Source organism: Rana temporaria, chromosome 5 (genome assembly GCF_905171775.1).
Source record: "Rana temporaria chromosome 5, aRanTem1.1, whole genome shotgun sequence".
NCBI lineage: Eukaryota > Metazoa > Chordata > Amphibia > Anura > Ranidae > Rana > Rana temporaria.
Window position 1 is genome coordinate 321547893 of NC_053493.1, and position 27015 is coordinate 321574907.

Here is a 27015-nt window from a genome sequence, read left to right on the forward strand (position 1 = left end):
CACTCGCGCCTGTGCCACCATATGCAGCGGCTTCTTATGTGGGCATGCAGAGAAGAGGTGAAGCGGAAAATGCCAGCGGGTAGACATGTGCATGATGATAAAATTTGTTTTGTTTCGATCTGTTAATCTAGTTATTTTGTTTCATTAAATTCGCTTGATTCGTTTAATTTGTATTTGGGATTCGTATTCAGAATTCGTATTTGGAGTTTTTCGAATTTACCATTTTTTTTTTATTCGAAATGTACGAATCGATAAATTTTGAATTGCCCGAATCAAAAACGCTAGATTTTTTTTTATTTGAATATTGCAAATTGGGCAAACAAAAATCTTTATCAAATGATTACAATGACTGTTAAAATCACCATTCGCTTAACTTTCCAAAAAGGTTCCAAAATTCAAACGATTTTCGTTTTTTTATTCAGAGCATTCAGTAAAATTTGTTTATATTGTAATTTGGGTATTCGTAAATATACAAATCTCTAAATAACGAAAAATGTGTCCAATATTAATTTGGAATGAAATGAACCACACATGTCTACAGGGGGGGACCCAAGAAGAAAAGGTAAGGGACCACATAATGCAATATCATTGCAAACAGCAGGTAAGTATAACTGTTGTTTATTTTAGTAAAATAAAAAATAAAAATGTTTTTACAACCACTTTAAGTTGGCCAGTAAATGGTGTCAATTAAAATCCAAGCATTCTGCCCCAAGGAATAGAAACATCTATACAACCGTGTAATCCAGTGCACTCCATACATCAAAACATCAGCAGATACAATGGTGAAATGACAGGTGTTGCCATCAAACATATAGACCAAACAGCAGATTACCACCAGCACTTCAAAAATGAGAGTTAAAGTGGAGTTCCAGCCTTTTTATGTTTATTAACCACTTGCTTAATGGGCACATATACTCCCCTCCTGCCCAGGTGAAATTTCAGCTTCCGGCACTGCGTCGCTTTAACTGACAATTGCGCGGTCGTGCGACGTGGCTCCCAAACAAAATTGACGTCCTTTTTTCCCCACAAGTAGAGCTTTCTTTTGGTGGTATTTGATCACCTCTGCGGTTTTAATTTTTTGCACTATAAACAAAAAAAGAGTGACAATTTTGAAAAAAAAAATCAATATTTTTTACTTGTTGCTATAATAAATAGCCCAATTTTAAAAAAAATTAAAAAATTCTCAGTTTAGCCCGATTACGTATTCTTCTACATATTTTTGGTAAAAAAAAAAAATCACAATAAGTGACTGGTTTGCGCAAAAGTTATAGTGCCTACAAAATAGGGGACCGAATTATTATTTTGTATTATTTATTTTTTACCAGTAATGGCGGCGATCTGCGATTTTTATTGGGACTGCGACATTATGGCGGACACATCAGACACTTTTGACACATTTTTGGCACCATTCACATTTATACTGCGATCAGTGCTATAAATATGCACTAATTACTGTATAAATGTGACTGGCATTGAAGGGGTTAACACTAGGGGGTGAGGAAGGTGTTAAATGTGTACCCTGCATAGTGTTTTTCTGTAACCGCCGATCGCGGGTGCCTGGCGGACATCGCGGCCGCCAGGCACACACATCGGCATCTCAGTGATGCGGCGGGCACGCGCGCCCCAGTGGCTGGAGGCCGGAGGACGTATATAGATGGCCTCCCGGAAATTAAGATCCACATTGCGGCCGTATAAAGTCGTACGGCCGTCAGGAAGTGGTTAAAAGTCAGCAGCTACAAAAAGTGTAGTGCCCAATGCCAAGAGAAGAAATGTCTCCAGGCAAAGTTCTAAAAAGAAGAACTGAATTCAAGGCGCCTATCCATACCCTTACATCGGCTCAGATAAGAGTTATTCTTTTGATCCCCAACAGTGAACCTTATTTTTTTCTCACCTACTTGCATATATTGGTTTCTGACTCATCATTTACCTGCAGATCTGATGTATCCAAATATATATACATGATAAAACTGAAAGATCTCTTGAACTATATGAATACAGGTTACCAAATAAATAGTCTTTTTATTAGTCTGTAAAATCAAGGGGCATAATTTGAGCCATTTCTCATAAACATTTACCCAGTTCTCTTTTTGACAGATGCCCCTTTACTGTTCAATGGAGACATCACATATAACCTTATTCAATGAAGAGTTTTTATTCACATTACACCTGAGGAAGGAATGTAATAGGTTCAAAAGCTTACATCCTTTTTAATGTAAGTTGGCCATTAAAGCATATAATTCAAACTCCAAACCGGCAGAGTGGAAAGGGATTAGAACATGTTTCACTCCTTTGTTCTCTTTAACAGTATCAGCAAAAGTGAATGTAAAAGATAATCCCAAATGTTGGTTTGGTATCAGAACACTAATAGAGGGGAAATCTTCCAATGGGGATACTAGTTCTTGTGTCCCTGGTGACACACCGGGATTCCCTCAAGTCCCGTTTTGGCATTGGGACAGGAGGTGAAGGGAAATCTCCATAATGGGATACAGATGGTAAAAATTTAGACAGTGGCTATTACCCTTCATTAATCTATCCAAATTGAAAAAATATTTATTGAAAAAGACATATGGGGTTAATTTACTAAAGCAACAATACTGTGCACTTTTCAGTTACTCCAGAGCTTAATAAATTAAATGAAGCCTAGCTTTGCAGAGAATACCCAATCACATGCAAGGAGAATTTAAAAAATGTAATTTTTGCTTACATATGATTGGATGATGGAAGTCAGCAAAGCTTCTGCTCATTTACTAAACTCTGGAGCAACTGCACTTTGTAAAGGGCGCAGTCTACCGTATTTATCGCGGTATAACGCGCCCCCGAATCTTGTGGAAAAAAAGTTTTTTTTTGTACTTACAGTTTTGGTGTCTTGGGCGGCGTCCATCGGCGGCCTCGTCGGGTCCGGCGTCCGTCTGCGGCTTCGGGTGTCCTCTTCGTCGGGTCCGGCGTCCTTCTGCGGCTTCGGGTGTCCTCTTTGTCGGGTCCGGGGTCCGTCTGCGGGCTTCGGGTGTCCTCTTCGTCGGGTCCGGGGTCCGTCTGCGGGCTTCGGGAGTCCTCTTCGTCGGGTCCGGCGTCCTTCTGCGGCGTCCTCGCGTCCTCCCCGCTCGTTTCCCGCGCCGAGTTTGAATACTGCGCCGACATATACAGAGCGCAGTACACTTGTGTATTGTCCAGGACGTGAGCGCGGAAGGAGCCGAGACTGGCCGACTATACCCGAGTGTACTGCGCTCGGTATATGTCGGCGCAGTATTCAAAACTCGGCGCGGGAAAGCGGGTATCGGCGTATACCGCGCACCCACGATTTTGCCCTGATTTTCAGGGCAAAAAAGTGCACGGTATACGCCGATAAATACGGTATTTTCCCGTAGTAAATCAACCCCATAGTGTGTTTTAGCTAGAGGTGTCTTTCATGCCAACTCATTGTGGTATATTGAATGATTTATTTGTGTAAAAAGATGAGATACTGTTGGATCCTATTTCATATTTTAAACCTTACCATTGACCATCATACTTTCATACACCTTGACAGAAGCCTTGCACACATATTGTTGAAATTGCCATCCTGATTTAGTCTTTACGTTGCTTAGATTTCTCCAATGTCAAGCTAGCTTTGCAGATTCACACTCTATGTTGGACATCCACATTTTCGAAATTTCCACATTTCCATATTTTCAATATGTTCACATTTCCACATCAGAATAAACATAGCAGCCAATCAAATTCCAACTACTATACTTGGTTAATTCATTGCTTCATCATCATCCCATACATCATCACAGTTGTATAATACTTTTGCTCTAAGTACTAAAAAAGTATCAGTTCCTTTTTTATTGTTTGGCACTAAACCAAAAAAAAAAATGCATGTGTTAAACAGACATAGGATGTGATTAATTCTTTATAACCTAAATTTCCTCTTGTTAAGCATTATAACATTTATACTATGATATTTATCTAGCTGCCTTGGGTTTACACAAAGGGTTTTCAGAGATGACCACATGATGGCATTAGTTTTCTTCATAAACTAGATTCCATGTGCATTTTTTTTTTTTATTATACGGCAAGCTGTACATACTACACATACAATTTTCAGTACTCTCTAAATTTCCTGACCTCGGACTCTTTGGGGCAAATCCACTGACATCTGCGCCGGGCACAGCGTATGTAAGATACGCTACGCAGCTGTAACTTACTTTGCTTTGGTTTGAATCCTCAACGAATTTGCGCCGTAAGTTACGGCGGCGTAGTGTATCTCTCGCGGCGTAAGGGTGCGGAATTCAAATGGATCTAATGGGGGCGTGTTTTATGTTAATACGCCGTGACCCGACGTAAACAACGTTTTTTTGGAACTGCGCATGCGCCGTCCCTGGGGGTATCCCAGTGCGCATGCTCGAAATTAAACCGGAACCCGCCAATGCTTACGACGGTGACGTCATTCTACGCAAATTCTTATTAGCGAACGACTTACGCAAACGATGTAAAAAAATTTAAATTGTACGCGGGAAGGACAGCCATACTTAACATTGAGTACGCCTCAGTATAGCAGCTTTAACTAAAAAAAAGCGACGGGCCGACGTACGTTCGTGGATCGCTGTAAATAGCTCATTTGCATACTCAACGCGGATTACGACGGGAACGCCACCTAGCGGCCGCCGAAAAATGTCATCTTAGATCCGACGGCGTACGAAGACGTACGCCTGTCGGATCTAGCCGAGATGCCGTCGTATCTTGTTTTGAGGATTCAAAACAAAGATACGACGTGGGAATTTTGAAATTACGCCGGCGTATCAATAGATACGCCGGCGTAATTTCTTTGTGGATCTACCCCTTTATGTATAAATAGGTAGCAATTTTAGGTCCTGTTTTTTTCCAACTACTACTTTCATAATATGCCATTTTAGCCTGCTCCTCAAATATTCTTTTTTTTTTTTTTTTCAATGTTTTTTTTTTATTTTCAAAGGTATAAACATACATGGAAAACATATTGCAGTTATACATCCGTTACTCGATGTAGGTGGGTGTCAAAAGAACAACAATAGTAGACATTCCCACTACACGACAATACATCAATAATGCATCACAGGAGGTACAGTTTTTCATTTCTTCAGATAAGTTAGCAAGCAATCACAACGTTAAGGTCTTATTTTCCAAGGGTCACCCCTATGGGTACTAACTGTGACCCCCAGAGCCAGACCATTGTCACCCCTGCTGCATGTGTTCTCAGAAATAATGCAATACGATATTATGCGGTAGTACCTTGCATATATAATTGTGTTCCATGTGGGGGAGGGGAATAAACTTTGATATTGAGCATGAGTTGCATGCTTCATATTGCGCATCATAAACAGAAAGCCAAAAACAAATGATGAAACTAAAGAAAAAGGAAAAGGAAAAAGAAGGAACCAGCACCTAATCGTTGAGTGTTCTATTTCAGTAGTTATTTAACCCATCAGTATAGGTTCTTATTTTTGTCATACCACTCCACCCATGCCTGCCAATGAGTAATAAATGTGGCATACTTGCCCTCTGCCTGGGCCAACATACGTTCATAAGTAAAGTGTAAAGAGATGGTTCTGACCGTCTCAGCCACTTTGGGACTGTCCCCTGATCTCCAGAGCCTTAGAATGACCAACTTTGCCGCTAGTAATAAGTGAATGATAATTTTCCTAAACGGGGCAGGAATAACTTCTAAGCCCAAGTGTAGTATAGCTAGGGAAGGGGAGGGGGTTATCGGGAGACCTGTGACCTGTCCTATAATTGCAAAGATGCTGCTCCAATACCCAGCCAATCTCCCACAAGCCCATAAGATATGGAACAGTGATCCCACTTGCGAGCATTGCCTCCAACAAAGAGGGGATACTCCTTGGCCAAACTTTGCAAGTCTAGATGGAGTGAGATACCACCTCTGAGTAACTTTGTGATATAGCTCCCATAGGTTGGCACTTTTTGTGGCCGAGTGTGTGCATTGTAGTGCTTTCACCCACTGGTCTTCTGTGTAGGAGTCATCTAGATCTTTTTCCCAGGCCAGTAAGGCGTTGTTTTTTTCAAAAAGGGACTTGTTATTAAGCAGGTTGTAGAATAATGATATACCTTTCCCCTTGTTACTTTGAGATGTGAAAAAAACTTTTGCTTTCCAAAATATTTTGTAGGGTTTATATTGTTTGCTTCTGAGGAGTGATTGCACCCTAAGTAAATTAAATACTTCCGAGTCAGGGAGATCAAATGTGGATTGCAGCTGCTGAAAAGACCTCATGTGCCCCTCTTCCTGAATGTCCGAGACCCATTTCACGCCTCCCTCTTTCCATTTCTGCAGATTCAGGTTGGGCATTATTAACGTTAAAGATGAGATAGGGATATCTAAGTTAACTGTAGGCTTTGAGAGCAACTCCACCGAGATGAAATCTCTCCAAGCTTTTAGAGTGGCCACCATTGGCGATGCGTAATTCGTGCGTGTGTCTTTAAGGAAGGGACCTGCCAGCAAAAGTGCTTCCAGGTCGCCCCCAGATGTTTGATGTTGTTCTAGGGGTCCCCATATCGGAGCGGGCTGCTCTGAGAACCAGCCCTTAGCCTGTGTCAAAACCGCCGCTAGATGGTAGTCAGTGAAGGAAGGAACTCCCATGCCCCCTGCTGATTTGGTTTTGCGGAGTTTATGGAAGGCGCTACGTGCCCTCTTACCTACCCAAATATACCTTGCTAGAGCACCCTGTATTTCCCCCAAAAATTTATTGGGAACTGGAATTGGTACTGTTCTGAACACATATAACACTTGCGGCAATATTTGCATTTTGAAAGCAGCTAGTCTGCCCGACCATGATAATATGTGTTTACTCAGTGCTTTTGTTCCTTCTTTGACCTTATCTATTAGTGGCAGATAGTTGGCATTAAATAGTTGCTCCGGAAAAGCAGTGAGATGGATCCCTAAGTAGTCAATCGCTTCGTCATTCCATATATAAGGGTAAGTACCTTGCAGAAGAAGTTTGTCTTCTTGCTTCAGACCCAGATCCAATATAAAGGATTTGGTGTCATTTACCTTGTAGTATGATATTTTACCATAATTTCGAAGCACACAGGAGACCTTGTCCAAGGAAGCCACCGGGTTAGTGAGCATGAGTATAACGTCGTCCGCAAATAGACTAATGACGTGTTTTTTCCCCGCTATTGTAAAACCATGTATCTCGGGTGACTGTCTAATAGAAGCCGCAAGCGGCTCCATTAGCAGGTTGAAGATGAGGGGTGACAGCGGGCACCCCTACCGTGTGCCATTCGTAATTTTAAAAGGTTTGGACAGCATTCCCGACGTGTACACCCTTGCCGACGGGACCGAGTACAGGGCCAAAATTGCAGACAATGAATGTTTCGTAAAACCATATTTCTCCAAAGCGCATTTCAGGTACATCCAATGCACCCTATCGAACGCCTTCTCCGCATCCAAGGCCAGGAGCAGAGAAGGCGTTCGATTTGATCTTGCCATGTGAGAAATATTAAGCAAGCGCCGCGTGGCGTCCGATGCCCGTCTGCCCTTCGTGAAACCAGATTGGTCTGGGTCTATTAGGGTGGGAAGAATATCTACTAATCGCAAGGCTATCATTTTGGCGTAAATCTTAAGGTCATTGTTTAGCAATGAGATAGGACGAAAATTTTGGGGAACCTCCGGTGACTTCCCAGGTTTGGGCAGTGTTACTATCAAGGCTTCAAGCATTTCAGGGGGAAACCTCGCCGAATCGGCAGCTACTTCAAACACCTTCAATAAATAAGGGGCTAAAGTCATTTGAAAGGTCCTATAGTAGTCTCCTATGAGTCCATCTGGGCCGGGCGATTTGTTGGGAGGGAGGGTTTTGATGGCCTGAAGTAATTCGTTCAATGAGAAGGGGGAATTTAACCTACTCAGCTGTTCGGGGGACAGGCTAGGTAATCGAATCTTAGATAGAAAATCTGCTATATCGGTCAAGGATGGTTGGTAGGTCGAGGGATCTTGGGCTAAATTGTACAGGGAGCTGTAATAGTCGCTAAATGCGTCTGCGATGCTCTGAGGGTCATATACTGGCGTCTTACTGACAGGGTGCGTCATTCGGGCTATCTTGGTTTTAAAGCGCTGGCCTTTTAGGTAGCGGGCCAGCGCCCTGCCTGCTTTGTTATTCGTCGCATAGAAGGACATTTTAGCCCACTTGTCTTTATTTTCAAAATTTTGAAGTAGTAGGATTCTAAGTTCATGTCTTAAGGCTGAAAGTTTAGTGCTAGTGGATATGTTGGGATTTTTCTTATTCAAAGAATCCAAAGATTCTATTTCCTTAAGGAGAGTGGACAATTTTAGGAGTTTCTGTTTTTTAGCTCTGGAACCCAACTGAATAAACACGCCTCTGATAAAGGCCTTGTGCGCATTCCAAAGAATGAATGGGTCCTCTGTGGATTGGGAATTAATCTGGAAATACTCTACTAGTCGTTCCCTAATCGTTTCTTTGGTGGTCGCGTCCTGAATAATAGAGGAACTGGCCCTCCACATATACGCAGCCGTGTCAGGGTATTTGTCACCTAGGGTCAGCAAAACGGAAGCGTGGTCTGACCACGTGATAGTGTTAATTTTGGAGTCTTTTACTCTTGTGAGCAGCCACTTGTCCAGTAGAAAGAGATCAATCCTTGAATATGAGCAGTGCCTGTGCGAAAAAAAGGAATAATCTCTTTCAGTGGAGTGTGTACAGCGCCAAGCATCATACAGGTCATGGGACCGAAGGAAGTTTGCCAGAGTAGGGGCTTTCCCAGAAGCATTTGCAGAGGAATCTAGCAGGGGGTCAGGTATTACATTAAGGTCACCACAAATTACAAGGGACCCCTGGAGGAGTTTCTTAACCTTGCGCATTAAACCGTTCAAAAAATAAATCTGTCTCTTGTTTGGAACATATACACCTGCCTGCCGCTTCCTCGTCATGCTGCCCAGCTGTCAGGTAAGTGTTCCGCCGCAAGTAGGTGACTTTGGGGCTAGAAAGAAAGCCTCTGTGCGCTGTGAGCCGCTCTAGTTATCCGCCGTTAGCCGGAGCTCAGGAGTCACACCGCCATCTCGGTGGAGTCCAAGCCACGCCCCCGCTCCTCAAATATTCTGTGAATTTTATGACAACATAAAAAAAATTACTTGGAACTAAAAATGTTTTTAATTCAGTGTTTTTCTATGACGTGTGCAGAAAATGTAAGGTGGTAGCAACTGTGACTGCCCGTTGAACAAAGGACACCTGCCAAACAAGGAAAAGCTGTCACTCTTGGAAGAAGGGGAACAGGGACATTGAACACCATTGCTGACAAAGTAGGTGGTCAGATAACTTCCATCTCCCAGCATTCCAATACAGGAAAGTAGACAAAAAAAATGTATTTACCCAAAACAGGTGTATGTAGAGTGCTGCAGTACAACATAAAATGTTCTTTGTCTGCTAACCCCCAAATGATCAATTTAAAAAATGGTACAACCCCTTTCTAGTTTATCTAGTTTAGTCCCACTTTTTTTTTAACAAATAAATAAATTCCTTGCCCTTGCAAATAAAATATAAATAAGTAGTGCAGTATTTTTAAAAGCATGGACTTTTAATAAGGTACTGTACTTACAATAAGAAGACAATTACAGGTATGTAACAAACAATAAGCACCACTGTATTCCCGGCAGCGCTTGTAGACATTATGGGTTCGGCCCCACCCAACGCGTTTCCATACAAACAGCGTTTTCAGGGAATACAGACACTTTTTTGGGTCGTTTAGTAAAATATATAATCTTATATTATCTAACATTTCCCCATCAATTATACGTGGTATTTTTTAGAAAATAAATGACCTTTTACTATATAAATGTTGTAGGGGGTAGTAGTTTAGTATTCTTTGTGAGCCACAGGCAACACCAAACTGTCCTGATCAGTCCCAATGATCCACACAAATTCTGCGAATCAGTGTTGAGTAGGGATGAGCTTCATATTCGAGTCGAACTCATGTTCGACTTGAACATCGTATGTTCGAACGTTCTTCGAATTACGAACGTATTGGGCCGTTCGCGCCAAATTCGAGTTACGTTTCACAGCCCATAATTCACTGCGGCATCGCAGTGTATTGCTGGCTGATGATTGGCCAAGCATGCACTATGACCCGCATGCTTGGCCAATCACAGCTTGCAAAAAATGGAGAGCCATAATTGGCTTTGGCCAATTATGGCCCAGGGGGTTTAGTACACGCCCCACACTATAAAAGGCCGCCTGCAGGTCAGCCTTGTGTAGTTTGTTGCAGTGGTTAAAAGAGAGAAGACAGAGAGAGAGAGAGTGTCATTTTTAGTAGGTAGATAGAGCAGGCAGGCTAGTCAGTTAAAGTTACAGTGTGTAGAGGATATATATGCATCCCAGGTGTTGTAAATATATTTATACACTGTATAGTTTAGCTAGATCAGCTCTTCCTAATTTACTGTCAGGCAGGTGATTGTGCTAGCTACAGTATTCTCACGTGGTGTATTGCCTTTGTCCTCTGTAGTTTGCACCTAAAGCTACTTGGTGTGTACTGCCCGTGTCCTCTGCAGTTTGCACCTAAAGCTACATAGTGTGTGTACTGCCTTTTTCCTCTGCAGTTGGCACCTAAAGCTAAGTAGTGTGTACTGCCCGTGTCCTCTGCAGTGTGAACCTAAAGCTACGTGGTATGTGTACTGTCTGTGTCTGTGCTATTTTTCTCAATGATTTTCATCCATATTGCAGGGACCAGACATTACATTAAAGCCGCAAGCAGTTTTAAATTACTTTTTTCTTATAGTAATCTCATTTTGTGCAGGGACAGTTCTAAACACGTGCCACTTCACAGGCATACTATAGACACCCAGCAGGTACGATATTTAAAGTATTTTTTTATTCAAGCATCATTAAAATCACTGCTCCAGAAAAAACGACCGTTTTTAAAACGTTTTTTCCATTGATACATGTTCCCTGGGGCAAGACCCGGGTTCTCAAAGACGTTTTACGACAATAACTTGCATATTAGGCTTTAAAATTAGCACTTTTGAATTCGAACGTTCGAGTCCTATAGACGTCAATGGGGTTCTAAATGTTTGCGCGAACGGTCGGTCCGTTCGAAGGTTCTGGTGAGAACCAAACGGGGGGGGGGGGCATGTTCGGCTCATCCCTAGTGTTGAGCTTAATTACCAATGCAGAGAGAAATGTGCAAAGTATAAATAAAAACAGTTTTGACTGAACCTGTGAACATCATCATTGCTTTTGGCATCAGCCATGATTCTCCAAACATGACATAATTATGCTTGTGATAGATACAGTTTCAATAATGATAGCAATAATCTCACAGTGTAAGGATGGTAGAGTGATTAAGTTGGCCATAGGCAGGCAGATGTCTGCCCAGATATGTGTGCAGATCATTGCGGTTATGTACATCAAGTTACCACCTTCCATCCCTTGTCTCATTAAAAACACATATAGCTGGATTCAGAGACAGCGCCGCAACTTTAAGGCGGCGTAGCGTATCGTATTTACGCTATGCCGCCTTAAGTCAGAGAGGCAAGTACTGTATTCACAAAGTACTTGCCTGCGCCTTATTCAAATTAGGATGAGGGGGCGTGTTTTATGTTAATGGAGGGTGACCCGACGTGATTGACGTTTTTTTACGAAAGGTGCATGCGCCGTCCGTGTACATATCCCTGTGTGCATTGCTCCAAAGTACGCCGCAAGGACGTATTGGTTTCGACGTGAACGTAAATTACTTACGCAAACTACGTAAAATTTTCAAATTTCGACGCGGGAACGACGGCCATACTTAACATTGACTAGCCCAGCTATTTGATGGAATAACTTTACGCCTGAAAACGCCTTATGTAAACGGCGTATCTTTACTGCGATGGGCGCACGTACGTTCGTGAATAGGCGTATCTAGTCATTTACATATTCTACGTCGAACTCAACGGAAGCGCCACCTAGGCGCAGGCTGTCGTATCTTAGCTAGGTTTAAGTGTATCTCAGTTTGAGAATACACTTAAACTTACGACGGCGCAGATTCAGAGTTACGTCGGCGTATCTACTGATACGCCAGCGTAACTCTCTCTGAATCTGGCCATAAAGCTTCATCTAGTCATATAAAGATTACTTGGAACACCTCTGTATGCAATTCCCCTATGCTAAAAATGCTAATTACTGTCTCCTAAGTATACCACTACATTGGGTCATTACATTGGGTTATCCATGACCAGCTAATATTTTAAGCTTTGGATAGAGTAGGAAATTGTTTTTTTGTTTGTGTTTGTGTGCCTTTGGGGTGATATTGATTCGCTTCCTGGCTGGACACAAGGAGTGAGAGTAAATCTCTCTGAAGTGAGAGGAAATCCTCTCTTAGAAAGTTGTCTCCAGAACAGGTGTCACCGATGGAAAAATTGTGTTTTTCCTGTTTTGGTGAGAATTGAAAATTGTGGATTTCCCATCACTTTCCATCCTGGTGAAAATGGTCAACAGAATAAATAGAAAAAGTGACTCTCCCAAGTCTGGCTAATATCAAACTGGCATACACCTAAGTGTAGGGTGCTGAAGCAACTAATGGATTGTGAATCAGATGAGGAAAAAAGGTTGCCATCACAACTCAATCTTCTGCAATCAAAACCAACTATATTGATGCTCGTTCAGTATGTGTTATGCCATGTACACACGATCAGGCTTTGGCCCGGCCAAAAGCAAATCGGAATTCCGACAGAATTCCATCGGAGTAAAATAGAACATGTTCTATATTTAAACTCTGATGGAATTCATCAGAATTTCCGATGAAATTTCCCCGATGGGGCATACACATGGTGGGAATTTCCGATGTAAAAAGTCTGTCTGACTTTTTCCATCGGAAATTCCGAACGTGTGTACGGGGCTTTACAGGGAAATGCAATGGGATTGATTTGCTAAAACTGTGTGCAAAATCTGGTGCAGCTCTGCATAAAAACCAATCAGCTTCCAGTTTTTATTTTGTCAAAGCTTAATGGAACAAGCTGAAGTTAGAAGCTGATTGGCTACCATGCTCAGCTGCACCAGATTTTGCACTCTCCAGTTTTAGCAAATCAGCCCCAATGCTTTGAAACCACCAGGGCCTCTTTTTCAGGCAAAGTTATACAACACTTTGCCTCATGAAGGTGGTACTAAAATATTGCACTTTCCTGTATGAGACAGTGAACCAGGGCTGGTGCAAGGATTTTTGACATTCTAGGTGAAACCTAATTTTGCCACCCCCCATTGGCTCCACCCCTGACCCCACCCCCTTTGCCCTACCCATGTGACAGGAGGCAGCGCTATACAGGAAGCATTGGCTCTGCTTCCTCTAGCGCTGGCTCCAGTGCTGCGATGCGCCTCTAATTACACCACTGGTTGGACGGAGCAGCTGCCTGCGACTGAGTTTGCTACATGCTGCAACCTGCAGAGCATGCAGATGCAGAGACAGCAGTGGGCCCTAGGTGGCTGCCTAGTTTGCCTAGTGGTAGCACCGCCCCTGCATTGAACAAATGGTAATAAAGTTGATTTTGATTGCAGAAGATCAAGATGTGCTGCCAACAAATTCCTTATCTCCTGAGAGGGGACATAGACAGTATTCAAAATCAAACATTGGATTTTTATCACTTCCACGCTCTTTAAAAAAAAATGTGGCTTTAGATGTACAGTTCTTTTAAGTAATATGATGGAAACTAATCTGACATTCTATTGCCCCACGATATTTTCAGTGCTCATACATAAACATTTAAGTATAATCATCACAGTAGTCCCGTGTAACACAGATAGGTATAGTCACCTGTGAGGTCTGCTCTTCCATGACCAATAAGCACTGTGTGCATGCTTATTCAGCAAACATATTCCCTGTTGGAGTGACCAGCAATTCTTAGATGTCATTACAGCCAAGACTGGCTTAAATGCCTGCTGACAGATCTCTGATTATTTAATAGCACTTTGTCATTGTTTGAAAGTGAATGGGGCTCCAGCTTCTAGCACAGGGCAGTGCATCAGGATCTCCCATCACTTATTATATTATATGTCATTATGAGCAGGTCCCAAGGAGACCTGTGAGAATGTCATCAGATGAAAGTAGGGGGGAAAATAAACGGGACTTGTAAAGAAAAAGTCATAAAGTCTGGAGCCGTAGCCAAATTTCCTCTGCAAGGTGAGGTGTGGCTGTGCTGTGCATGGAACTGCTAAAGAGGGGACACACACCCTCCCCCTGGACTGGAGAACCTAAGACTGGCAATGGTCCAAAAAGCCAGACGCCAGGCTCTGGGCTCTCAGCACAGGGAGAGGCTGCTCCGCTTGGTTATACAATGGTATTATCTCAGGCCATCCACCGCTGCAGAAACTCTCAGTGCTTCCTGTCCTCATGGTAGCTGAACAAACTGTCCAATATGCGGTCAGCAGCTGAGACACTCACCAGCACTTGGTCGCCAGACTCCCTGTATAAATGTCTAAGCTCCCTCTTGGGAGTCAGAGACATCATATGTAATAGGCCATTGTACTTTATCCCCAAGGTCAAAAGCAGAAAAAAGTCTCAGGAGAAAAAAAAAAAGATACACTTTCCTTTACAAAGAATTAGCTTGACCTAAAACAGGCTGAACAAGGCTGGGGAAGAATAAAATAAAGCAGTTATTACATTCAATACAGCAAGTGATCTTACTATAATTGTTTTTGAGAGCTGGTTCTCAATTTTTCCAACAACAAAAGTTCTTGTTGGAAATTTTGATCGTGTGTAGCCAATTCCGATGCACAAAAATCCACGCATGTTCGGAATCAAGCAGAAGAGCCACACTGCCTATTGAACTTAATTTTTCTTGGCTCGCTGTAGTGTTGTACGTGATCGGGTTCTTGATGTTTGGAATTTCCGACAACATTTGTGTGACCGTGTGTATGCAAGACAAGTTTGAGCCAGCATCTGTCGGAAAAAAATCCACGGTTTTGTCTGATCGTGTGTATGCGGAATTATTTTTCACTGCATCAGCATGTGCATGCTTAAATCACATATTTTAGGAACGTTTTGCGTCATATGTGCTTGCATGGGTAAAGCCCCATACACACTATCAGTTTTCCTGACGGTTTTCTCTTCAGGTTTACCAAAACCATGTAGTACAAGGACCTGCCTGATTGCATACAAATTGAAACTCTTGAGGTTTGACCTCATACTAGATGGTTTTGATAAACCTGAAGAGAAAACCGTCAGGAAAACTGATAGTGTGTATGGGGCTTAACACCAATGCAGAGAAAAACCTGCATTTACAATAGTATGACTGTATATAGCTTATAGCACAGCCATTTACCTGTATGGCAGGAAATAAACAGCACCTGTGACTCCCTGAGTACAGGAAAACACACTGGGGGGAATTGAATCAAACTAGTAGGCTTCTCCACACTACTTTGAAAAAAGGAGCCTGGGGCTACCCCAGATGTAACCCTGGCAAAAAATGGGGAAGCTTGAACTATCTCAGTACCTCAAGGATATAGGCTGGAATATAATTAAAATAAGATTTATTTATAGAAAAACATGATTAAAAACAATGAAGTGAAAAACATATTCACAAAATAGGTTTGTATACAGTCAATAGTTACAGCCGTGCACAATACGTGAAAATTGCAAGGAAGATATTGGTGAACCCCAGTATTGACATGGAGTGTCGGATATGATATGTCTTGGTAGAAATCATCTACACGTTTCGTAGCATAGGCTGCTTCTTCAGGAGGAGCCAGTAATTATCATCTAAAAAGTAAATCATAATTTCATATTCAAGTGTCTATAACAAAGAGGATAAATATGATTTTTTTTCTTCTTTTCTTCTTTATCATATTTATCCATTTTGTTACAGTCACTTGAATATTAAATTATGATTATGATTTACTTTGTAGATGATAGTGACTGGCTCCTCCTGAAGAAGCAGCCTATGTTGCAAAACTTTTAGAGGATTGCTGTCAAGACATATCATATCTGACACCCCATTTCAATACTGGGGTTCACCAATATCTTCCTTGCCATTTTCAAGTATTGTACATGGCTGTAACAATTTACTGTATACAAACCTATTTTGTGAATGTGTTTTTCACTTCGTGTTTTTCTATAAAATAAATCTTATTTTAATTATATTCCTGCCTATATCACTGAGGTACCGAAATAGTCCAAACTTCCCCATTTTTTGCCAGGGTACATCTGGGGTAGCCCCAGGCTCCTTTTCTCTATACAATATGGATGATGGTTCCCACCTTTACTCACAGAATGCCCCAATAGAGGCATAACTTTAAATCCACGCTTCTTTGGTCAAAAGATTCCAGAATTTCTATCCATCTATGGTCAGCTTTAATGTTGTACTTACTTATAATCCCTGAACTACAGTGGGGGTGATTTACTAAAACTGGTGCACTCAGAATCTGGTGCATTGGTGGATGGTAACCAATCAGCTTCTAACTTAAGCTTATTCAATTAAACTTTGCCAAAAATACTGGAAGCTGATTACTAACTATGTGCAGCTACACCAGATTATGTAATCAACCCCACTGTATTTCAGTCATTGTAGGTAACTACAGCATTAAAGCTAACCATTGATGGATTCAAATTCTGGACTCTGCAAGACATCTATGATACACTATGATTTGCGTACTCTTTTGACCAAAAGTAGTGTGGAAAAGCCCGGTGCCTCCCCCTATCTATTAGGATACTAGGGATGTTTTGTTCTATTCAGTAAGGACTTGTGTTGTTGGGACATCTCCTTATGCCACTGATCTTTTGAAATACATGGTCACGGCACCTGAAGATATCTACTATAATCTTGATTCTCTGAATTTTTTGGGCTCTAGTTGTTCCATGCCATGACCCCCTATGGAAGAAAGACAGTTCACATCATATGGATTCCAGCTGATTATTTTTTCCCTAGAATTTGTGGGTTCCATCATACTGATATTATTCACATGTACTCCTGAGGAAGATCATTCGAAACGTGTTGAGTCTACATGTGGATTATACTGGATCCAAACACTTGTGAACCCCTAAACAGACATATATCTGTGTTTGTTTTCTTCTCTTTTTTATTTGATGTATAAATAAACTTTATGGTTTTTATATATGCAATGTTTCTATCTATATATATAGCTAGTTGATGTACATTGTATATACACTGAACTACAGGGACTAAGGCATATATAAGGTTGATTTACTAAAACTGGAGAGTGTAAAATTGGGTTCAGCTGTACATTTTAGCCAATCAGCTTCTAACTTCAGCATGTTCAGTTAAGCTTTGAATAAAAAAAACTTGACGCTGATTGGTTTCTATGCAGAGTTGCACCAGATTACAGTATTTTGATTCACAAATTCTAGAAAAACATAATCAGCTGGAATTCACCCGATATGAAGTTCCTTCAAAGGCTCTTTACCGAGATCGGTGTAGCGGTGTGTCAGACTGACATGCCGCACCACCAATTGCCGCGATACGCGCCCCCATGGTCGCGCAGTGGCTGTTATCCTGCTGGACGTCATATGACGCCCAGTCAAGATAACTGAACCACCGCCCGGCCATCATTCTGCTATAAGCTGGGCGGGAAGTGGCTAAACTGCCTGGGAAAGCTCTTCCTCTGGGCATCAAGTGAGTTAAAGAGAAAGAGTACCTCTGTCTGGATAATTGGAGGCCATACCTTCAGAAATCTGTGCCTGAGTGAGGGAGTGAGGAAACCTGGGGGCAGCATAGCACTACCCTCATCACAGCACCTGCACCTCTGCAGCAAAAAGCCTGGAGTGTTCACACTTACCCTCTGCTTCCAAAGAACAACACATGTGTGCCAATTAGACATGTACAATTTGTTTCATTACGAATTTGTTTTTTTAACTAATTTTGTCAAATTCATTAATTTGGATGTTTTATCAATTTTTTTTGAATATTCGTAAATTCAAATATTAGAAAATTCGTAAGATCCTAATTTTGAATATTCGAAAATTCAAAAATTCGGATTTTCGAAAATTTGCACATTTGAAAATTCATAAAATCGGAAATTGAAAATCCGAAAAGCCGAAGATCCAAAAATCTGAACTAATAAATAACTATTAAATTATAGGTAATGGAATTTCTCTTAGTGAACATAACAAATACAAATTTATCCAAAGTTATGAATTATCCGAAATAACGAATGCCATATCTAAACGAATGGAACGTAACAAATTAATAATAATAATAATTAACAATAAAAAAAATAAAATATTTTTATTATTATTATTATTTAATCACTTAAGACCTGGACCAATATGCAGGATAAGGACCTTGCCCCTTTTTGCGATTCGGCACTGCGTCGCTTTAACTGACAATTGCGCGGTCGTGCGGCGTCGCTCCCAAACAAAATTGGCATCCTTTTTTTCCCACAAATAGAGCTTTCTTTTGGGGGTATTTGATCACCTCTGCTGTTTTTATTTTTTGCGCTATAAACAAAAATAGAGGGACAATATTGAAAAAAATCCAATATTTTTTACTTTTTGCTATAATAAATATCCCCAAAAAAGATATAAAAAAAAAACATTTTTTTCCTCAGTTTAGGCCGATACGTATTCTTCTACCTATTTTTGTAAAAAAAAATCGCAATAAGCGTTTATCGATTGGTTTGCGCAAAATGTATTTATTATATATTAGTATTTTTTTTACTACTAATGGCGGCGATCAGTGATTTTTTTTTCGTGACTGCGACATTATGGCGGACACTTTGAACAATTATGACACGTTTTGGGACCATTGTCATTTTCACAGCAAAAAGTGCTATAAAAATGCATTGATTACTGTGAAAATTACATTTGTAGTTTAGGAGTTAACCACTAGGGGACGATCAATGACACTGTGAAGAACGGGGAAGGTGTGTTTACACACACCTCTCCCCGTTCTTCAGCTCCTGTGACTGATCGCGGTACTCCGGCAGCGATCAGGTCCGCGGTTCCCCCGGTCATGGAGCTTCGGACCCGGTCGCGTGCGCGCGCCGGCGGCGCCCGACCCACAGCTGAGCTCTTAAAGGCGACATACATGTACGTGCCTGTGCCCAGCCGTGCCATTCTGTCGACGTATATCGGCGTTAGGCGGTCCTTAAGTGGTTAATATTAATTTGTTCCGTTCCATTTGTTTAAATGGAATTCGTTATTTCGTATAATTCGTAACTTTGGATAAATTCATATTTGCTACGTTCACTAACAGCCAAATTTGAAAGGAAATTCCAATACCTATAATTTAATAATTAGTTATTAGTTAGTTAGTTAGTTAGTTAGTTAGTTATTTAATAATTAGTTATTAGTTAGTTAGTTTGTTCGTTCGTTCATTAGTTAGTTATTATTTCGAATTTTCAGATTTTCATTCTTCCAAATTTTTGGATTTTCTTTCTTATTTGATTCTGACCATATATTTCTTGAATATCACCAATGTTGCATCCTATTAAAAGCAGGGAGAAGGTCTTTTGTTTATGCCCTAGAAATTTTGGGGTGTATCCTTTCTTCAGCTGTGGCATGTGTGGGGTTGGGTGGATGTAAAGTGCCCTCTGTGTGTGGTCCTGAATCTGGGCCCGCCTTGCCCTCTTCCCGCACTGGTTTTCTTCAGCTTGGATGATATATGGCAGCAGACCTCCTCCCTGCTTTTAATAGGATGCGATATTGGTGATATTCAAGAAATATATGGTTAGAATCAATATTATATTATATTTATTGTAGAGCTTTCATGCTTTTGTTTAATGATGAATGCTTACTGCTCTTTTTTCTCTATTGATTGTAGACAACTAATTATTAAACCACTAGACCCTGAAGAATAGGATTACCATTACAAAACTTGAAACGCGTCGGAAATTCTCTGTCCTATTCTGTTATTCGACAGAATCAAGTGGTTTTCTGTATAGGTTTTCTTTGATATTACACCTGAGTTATATATGCATCCAACTTTGCATCCAACTTTGATTTTTATCAAATGCTATACTCCTATTTTTTTTACTTTTCAAATAAAATATTAAATATATTTTTGACATTATCTGATTTCTAAGAAGTTTCTGCCTTCCAAAGTCCCATAGAGGAAGCTGTTGTTGTATTTGTATTCATTCAGGGATGTGGGCAGCAACTCCTATTCTATAGATCTATGGCATAACTTCAAAAAACAGCCCCTCTGATACAACAGTTTGAGTGTACAAACATACAATATCACAGGACATCACTGTGATATCATGCTTTACCTGTGATTAACCTCCCTGATGATTATTTCAGAAAAAAGGTGCTGAAAGCGGTACCATTATTTGCAAGGAAATTTGGCATTTTATACTGTAGGCCTGTAATTCTTAGGAATAACTCACTTAAATCTGACCAAACAAGAGTCTAGTAGGCATCCTGGGTATGACATTTTTTTAAAAACAAAATTATAAATTATAATATAATAAATAATTATAAATAATTATAACAAATAATAATATAATTATAATAAAAATTATTCAATAATGTAATCAACTCAAAATCACTGAAATTTGCTCAGTTGCAGAATTGTCGCTCTCATTACTTTTATTTTTTTATGACGAATTTCCCCACAAATCGCTATTTTTCTAGCTGATCTAAAACCATTTTTGACATAAAGGGACACTTTTGGTTGCTATCTACAGTTTGCAGGGAGAAAGAAAGGTTTTTATTATATAAAAGAACATGTAGGGCACTGGGCAGACCACTAGGGACAAAAGGGGGGGGGGGGCGTGTATTTTTTACATACAGTACTGTAATCTATAAGATTACAGTATACTGTATGTATAGTGTTTGTTTACTTTTTTGAATTTGGCGCTGATCTCCGCCCCCGTGCGTCGTAACGTCGCAGGGAACGGAGATCGACGGCACACGGGGACACTGTGTGAATCGAGCGGGACAGCGCGGTGGCATCGCTGGATCCAGGAACAAGGTAAGCCAGCGCACGCTGCAGGGTCTGCATAGCTACCCCAAGCGTGACTCGGGGATACTGATTTTAGCACAAAAAATCCACCCCGAGTCACGCTCGGGAATACCGGCAGGGGGGTTAAATTCATTATATATAAATATATAATACATACTGTATAAAAAAAAGTATTGAACACATGTAAATATATTTATAAAGGTGCCATTAACATGACATTTTCACCACATGTCGGTAACAACCCATGCAATCCATTTATACAAAGAAACCAAAACAAATAAATTCAGAAATTAAGTTATGCATAACAAAATGGAATGGCACGGGGAAAAATATTGTACACATGAAGAAAGAGAGGTGCAAAAGGGCATAGAAAGCCAAGACACCAACTGAAATCTATCAGTAATTAGAAAGCATTCTTGCCCCTAGACAATGCAAATTAATATCAGCTGGTTCAGTCTCAACTGATTGCCTATAAAAAGACCTGGAATTAGCAGGTACAATTGTTTCAAAGTGTAATGCACTCAACCACCATGGCCGGTATACACACTGACCACGCAAAACTCTATTGCTGAAGAAAAAGCATGTTGACGCTCATTTAAAGTTTGCTGCACAACATTTAGACAAGCCTGTGAAATGCTGGGAGAATATAATCTGGTCAGATGAGACCAAAATTGAACTCTTTGGCTGCCATAACATGTTTGTCAGTCAAATGTCACTGCACATCACCCCAAAAACCTCATACCAACAGTGAAGTTTGGAGGTGGGAACATCACAATGTGGGGGTGTTTTTCAGCATACAGTACTGGCAAACTTCATATCATTGAAGGAAGGATGAATGGAAAAATGTACAAAGACATTCTTGATAAAAATCTGCTGCCATCTACCAGGATGATGAAGATGAAACAAGGTGGACATTTCAGCAAGACAATGATCCCAAACATAAAGCCAAGGAAACTCTCAATCGGTTTCAAAGAAAGAAAATAAGGCTGCTAAAATGGCCCAGTCAATCACTTGACTTGAATCCAATAGAAAATGTATGGAAAGAGCTAAAGATCAGAGTTCATAGAAGAGGCCCACAGAACCTTCAAGATTTGAAGACTTGTGTGGAAGAATGGGCCAAAATCACACCTGAGCAATGCATGCGACAAAAGTGAGTACACCCCTAAGTGAAAATGTCCAAATTGATCCCAATTAGCCATTTTGCCTCCCCGATGTCATGTGACTCGCTAGTGTTACAAGGTCTTGGGTGTGAATGGGGAGCAGGTGTGTTCAATTTGGTGTTATCGCTCTCACTCTCTCATACTGGTCACTCTCTGAGGATCTGTAAAAAAATATTTTTGCTCTACATAAAGATGGCCTAGGCTATAAGAAGATTGCCAAGACCCTGAAACTGAGCTACAGCATGGTGGCCAAGACCATACAGCAGTTTAACAGGACAGGTTCAACTCAGAACAGGGCTTGCCATGGTCAACCAAAGAAGTTGAGTGTGCATGCTCAGAGTCATGTCCAGAGGTTGTCTTTGGGAAATAGATGTATGAGTGCTGCCAGCATTACTGCAGAAGTTGAAGGGGTGGGGGGTCAGCCTGTCAGTGCTCAGACCATACGCCGCACACTGTATCAAAACGGTCTGCATGGCTGTCATCCCAGAAGGAAGCCTCTTCTAAAGATGATGCACAAGAAAGCCCGCAAACAGTTTGCTGAAGACAAGCAGATTAAGGATATGGATTACTGGAACCATGTCCTGTGGTCTGATGAGACCAAGATAAAATTATATGGTTCAGATGGTATCAAGCGTGTGTGGTGGCAACCAGATGAGGAGTACAAAGACAAGTGTGTCTTACCTACAGTCAAGCATGGTGGGGGGAGTCTCATGGTCTGCCGGCACTGGGGAGCTACAGTTCATTGAGGGAACGGTGTTCATGTACTGTGACATACTAAAGCAGAGCATGATCCCCTCCCATTGGAGACTGGGCTGCAGGGCAGTGTTCCAACATGATAACGACCCAAAACATACCTCCAAGAAGACCAATGCCTTGCTAAAGAAGCTGAGGGTAAAGGCGATGGACTGGCTAAGCATGTCTCCAGACCTAAACCCTATTGAGCATCTGTGGGGCATCCTCAAACAGAAAGTGGAGAAGCGCAAGGTCTCTAACATCCACCAGCTCCGTGATGTCGTCATGGAGGAGTGGAAGAGGACTCCAGTGGCAACCTGTTAAGCTCTATTGAACTCCATGTCCAAGAGGGTTAAGGCAGTGCTGGAAAAAAATGGTGGCCACACAAAATATTGACACTATGGGCCCAATTTGAACATTTTCACCTAGGGTTGTACTCACATTTGTTGCCAGCAGCTTAGACATTAATGGCTGTGTGTTGAGTTATTTTGAGGGGACAGCAAATTTACACTGTTATACAAGCTGTAAACTTTACATTGTAGCAAAGTGTAATTTTTTCAGTGTCGTCACATAAATAAATATTTACAAAAATGTGAGGGTGTGCTCACTTTTTGTGAGATACTGTGTATATATGTATATATATATATATATATATATATATATATATATATATATATATATATATATATATATATTTTAAGCTGTTACATGCAATCTTTCGTAGCTTTCTCAATGTGAAAGTCAGCACTTGTCTGGGTCATGTGAAAAGTCACCATAGACCATTCCTCATGATTTCAATATTTCTGTCTCAGTCTGATAAAAACGGAAGGGTTGACCTAGTTTAATATTTACGTGTCCATTATTCAAAAATTGCCAAAAACAGACTTTAACTGACCTCTCCATTTACCATTTCTATCTATGTTTCTCGAAAATGTTAGTCATCTGCATCAAAAATGTTTTTTTCTCAGTCAATTGTTAAGTGCTTGGTTGACAACAGATGGGAAATACAGGAAGAGGAAACAGATAAACATTTGTATCAACTCCTAGAAAGTACTACAAGATGAGTTTAAATGAATTGCCATTAAAAATATAATTGACTTAAAACAATCAATATAGTATATTTTGGTTGGCATGATACCATTCCAAACAGCCATTTTTTTTTTACTACTGAATAAAACTATAAAGGTCATATGTCTTTAGCTGGGTATACACTAGTAGTAGACTTAGTTCATCATTTTTCATTGTAAGAAAGTTGTAAGAACATTTGTTTGTTTTTCTAATCTTTAGTGGGGTCAAATTGATGCGTGTTTTTTGACCACAGTGATTAGAGAATCCAAAGGAGCAGTTTTGAAAATGTTATTTGAATGTTAAATTCCTATCAGTGTATGTGGTTTTCATCCAGTAAAGTACATTCATTCCAAAAATCAAATGTTAAAACCAAACAAAATCTTGAACTTCTTTTGTGTACTGAGAATTTTCATACAAATTTTTGTTCAAAATCTTACTACTGTTTACCCAGGTTTAGACCAGCCATGACACGATTTCCAATTGTCCAGTTGAGTGGTGCCAACAAGGCCACTTATGGCTCACTTCAACACTAAGGGCTCATTTACACTTGCTTCGGCTTCAACAATGCTTCAACAAGGCTTTGGACATGCTTTGTTAAAGCTCTCTGAACACTAGTCAAAGCTCCTGTCACTAAATAAAATGGTTGGCTCACAGTCCGGTTTACACCTGCGTTTACTTTGCTTCGGCTTTGCTTAAATTTTTTTTACCCCATGTAGCTTTAGTGGTGCTTCAAAGCATCTTCAAGGCCTCCATAGAAGTCAATGGAACGCTCGCTTGAAGCCCCACTGAAGCCCCACCGAAGCCCCATCAAAGCGCCAACAAAGCCCCCACAAAGCCTCATTGAAGTTTCAACGAAGCACCAAGCAAAAACAGGTGTAAACAGGACTGTGAGCTAACCTTTTTATTTAGTGACAGGGGCTTTGACAGGCGTTCAGAGAGCTTTAACAAAGCGTATCCAAAGCCATGTTTTGAAGCAAGTGTAAACAAACCCTAATTGGCTGAAATCCAAGCTATGTAGGCTAGCTTCACTCAGATACCTTTGGCTCACATATAATTAAATATTGCCACCTTGCCTCAAGGAGTAGGGAACATCTATGGCCTTGTACACACGGTCGGACCAAACCGATGTGACTGGTCCGTCGGACTGTTTTCATCGGTTCACCTCTGAAGTGGCCGTACGGTCTGATATGTGTACACACCGTCAGTCCAAAATCCGATCGGGTCAGAACGTGGTGACGTCAAACACACGATGTGCTGAATAAAACGAAGTTCAATGCTTCCAAGCATGCGTCGACTTGATTCTGAGCATGCGCGGGTTTTGAACTGATGCTTTTCTGTACTAACTATCGGTTTGGTCCAATGGGGCAGCGGTCCATCAGTTCGGTTTTGAAGCATGTTTTAAAATTTTGGACCGAAGGAAAACAGACCGATAGCCTATACACACGGTCGGTTTGGTCCGATGAAACAGAACTTCGGTTCATTCTCATCGGTTTGGTCTGACCGTGTGTATAAGGCCTAATAGACTTACACACATATTTATATGCTGTTTTGTATTCTGGTTATTCTTATCAGCTGCCTCTCCTGACATCTAGGTTGTATTCTGATTATCCAAGTCCTCTGTCTGCCCAATCATTCAGCTTGTGTCCTCTTTAGCTGTGTCTATCTTCTCCATTGAACTCTGGCCAATATCAAGCTGTCTGTTTTAGTCCTTCACTATCTGATGTTTTCCTGCCTGTGTTCTCAGTAGTTTCTGGGCCTAGAGCAGGGTTAACCCAGGGGTTGTGGCTTAGGGTTATCTGGAAGCCAAAGAAAATCCATATAAGGGGGCCCCTAGTGAAAACTGGCATGTTCTTAGACTCTGCACCTTGGGGGATCCCTTGTCATCTGCTCTCTCCAATGGGATCACCTTTGAACTTCTTGGTAAGACAGAGATCCAGTGCTCAGCTCCAGCTTCCTGTCCTTCTCCATTCTGTTGTGCTCAGCTCTCCTGAGATCCTACTGCCAGTCTACACCTCTCAGGTACATCTATGTTAGCTACCCTGTACCGTGAAGTATAAAGGCCAATGCCAGTAAAGGAGACATCTAGACAGTTGCCAGTGAAGGTACCCTCTTGACAGATTTGTTTATCCACCCTGTCCAAACAAGTGAGATGTAAATGATTGTGAATAGTGTAACAAAAAATGCAAATTATCGCCATTTTTATATATATATAATATGTTTTGACTCGATGGGCTAGTGATGTTTAGGTGTGTTTAGATGCATCTAGGCACATCAAGCATTTGGGTGTTCATTCATTCCATTGGCCAGAATATTCATTTATTCTGGCCATTGGTATGGATGAGACCTCAAGCGCTAAACATGTCTAGAATTTAGGCATATTAAGGCTTGTATCGTATTTTTTTGTGTCCTGAATGCGCAAGTGGTGTTTTTTTTCCCCTGCATCTAAATGCTCCTTCCTTTAAACGCCCATAAACACCTATGTGTGTATGGACACATAGGCTAATATAGAGGACATTTAGAGGCAACTTTTTTAAAAGCCTGTAAAAGCAGTGTTTTTGACGCCCAGTATGCATGAGGCGTAAATAACTGCTTGTCATTAGAGTCATCAGTCTGAAAACCAACATAGACAAATGCAGGCATCTTTAAGGTCTGTACTTCAATACCTGTACATTGGAAATAGTGTAGGCCAGTTTATCGGCCATTTTGTTAATACGTAGCATAGTATAGTAGCAGTTGTTGTGGGAATTTCCTTAAGTCAATTCCATTGGATCAGAGAAACATCATCCTGCCTTTGATCAGACTTAAGCCTAGTATGCACCACTATTTTTTTTTTCTCACTTAACCCAGTGGGTTGAATGAAAAAACGACTGACCGCTCAGAAGGAGCCGCTGAAATAACTATACATCTATCTCTCCTGCTGTGCTATTGTGTTCTGACAGGGGGGATGGCCATCCCGCTAGAACACTCCGGTCGGCGCTCTCGGGCAATGATTGGGAGTCGATCGGCAGACCATTTTCGGTCATGCTACTTTGACAGAAGCCGGCCATCGAAGCAGTTACAGTACATTGAACCAGATGATGCCACCCGACATTCGGCCCGTGTGCCCTAGGCTTTAGAGGAAAACTATAATGACCATGGTGGGGTCAATTGTATTTAACTTTTTATTAAATTTTTAAGGTAAGGTTT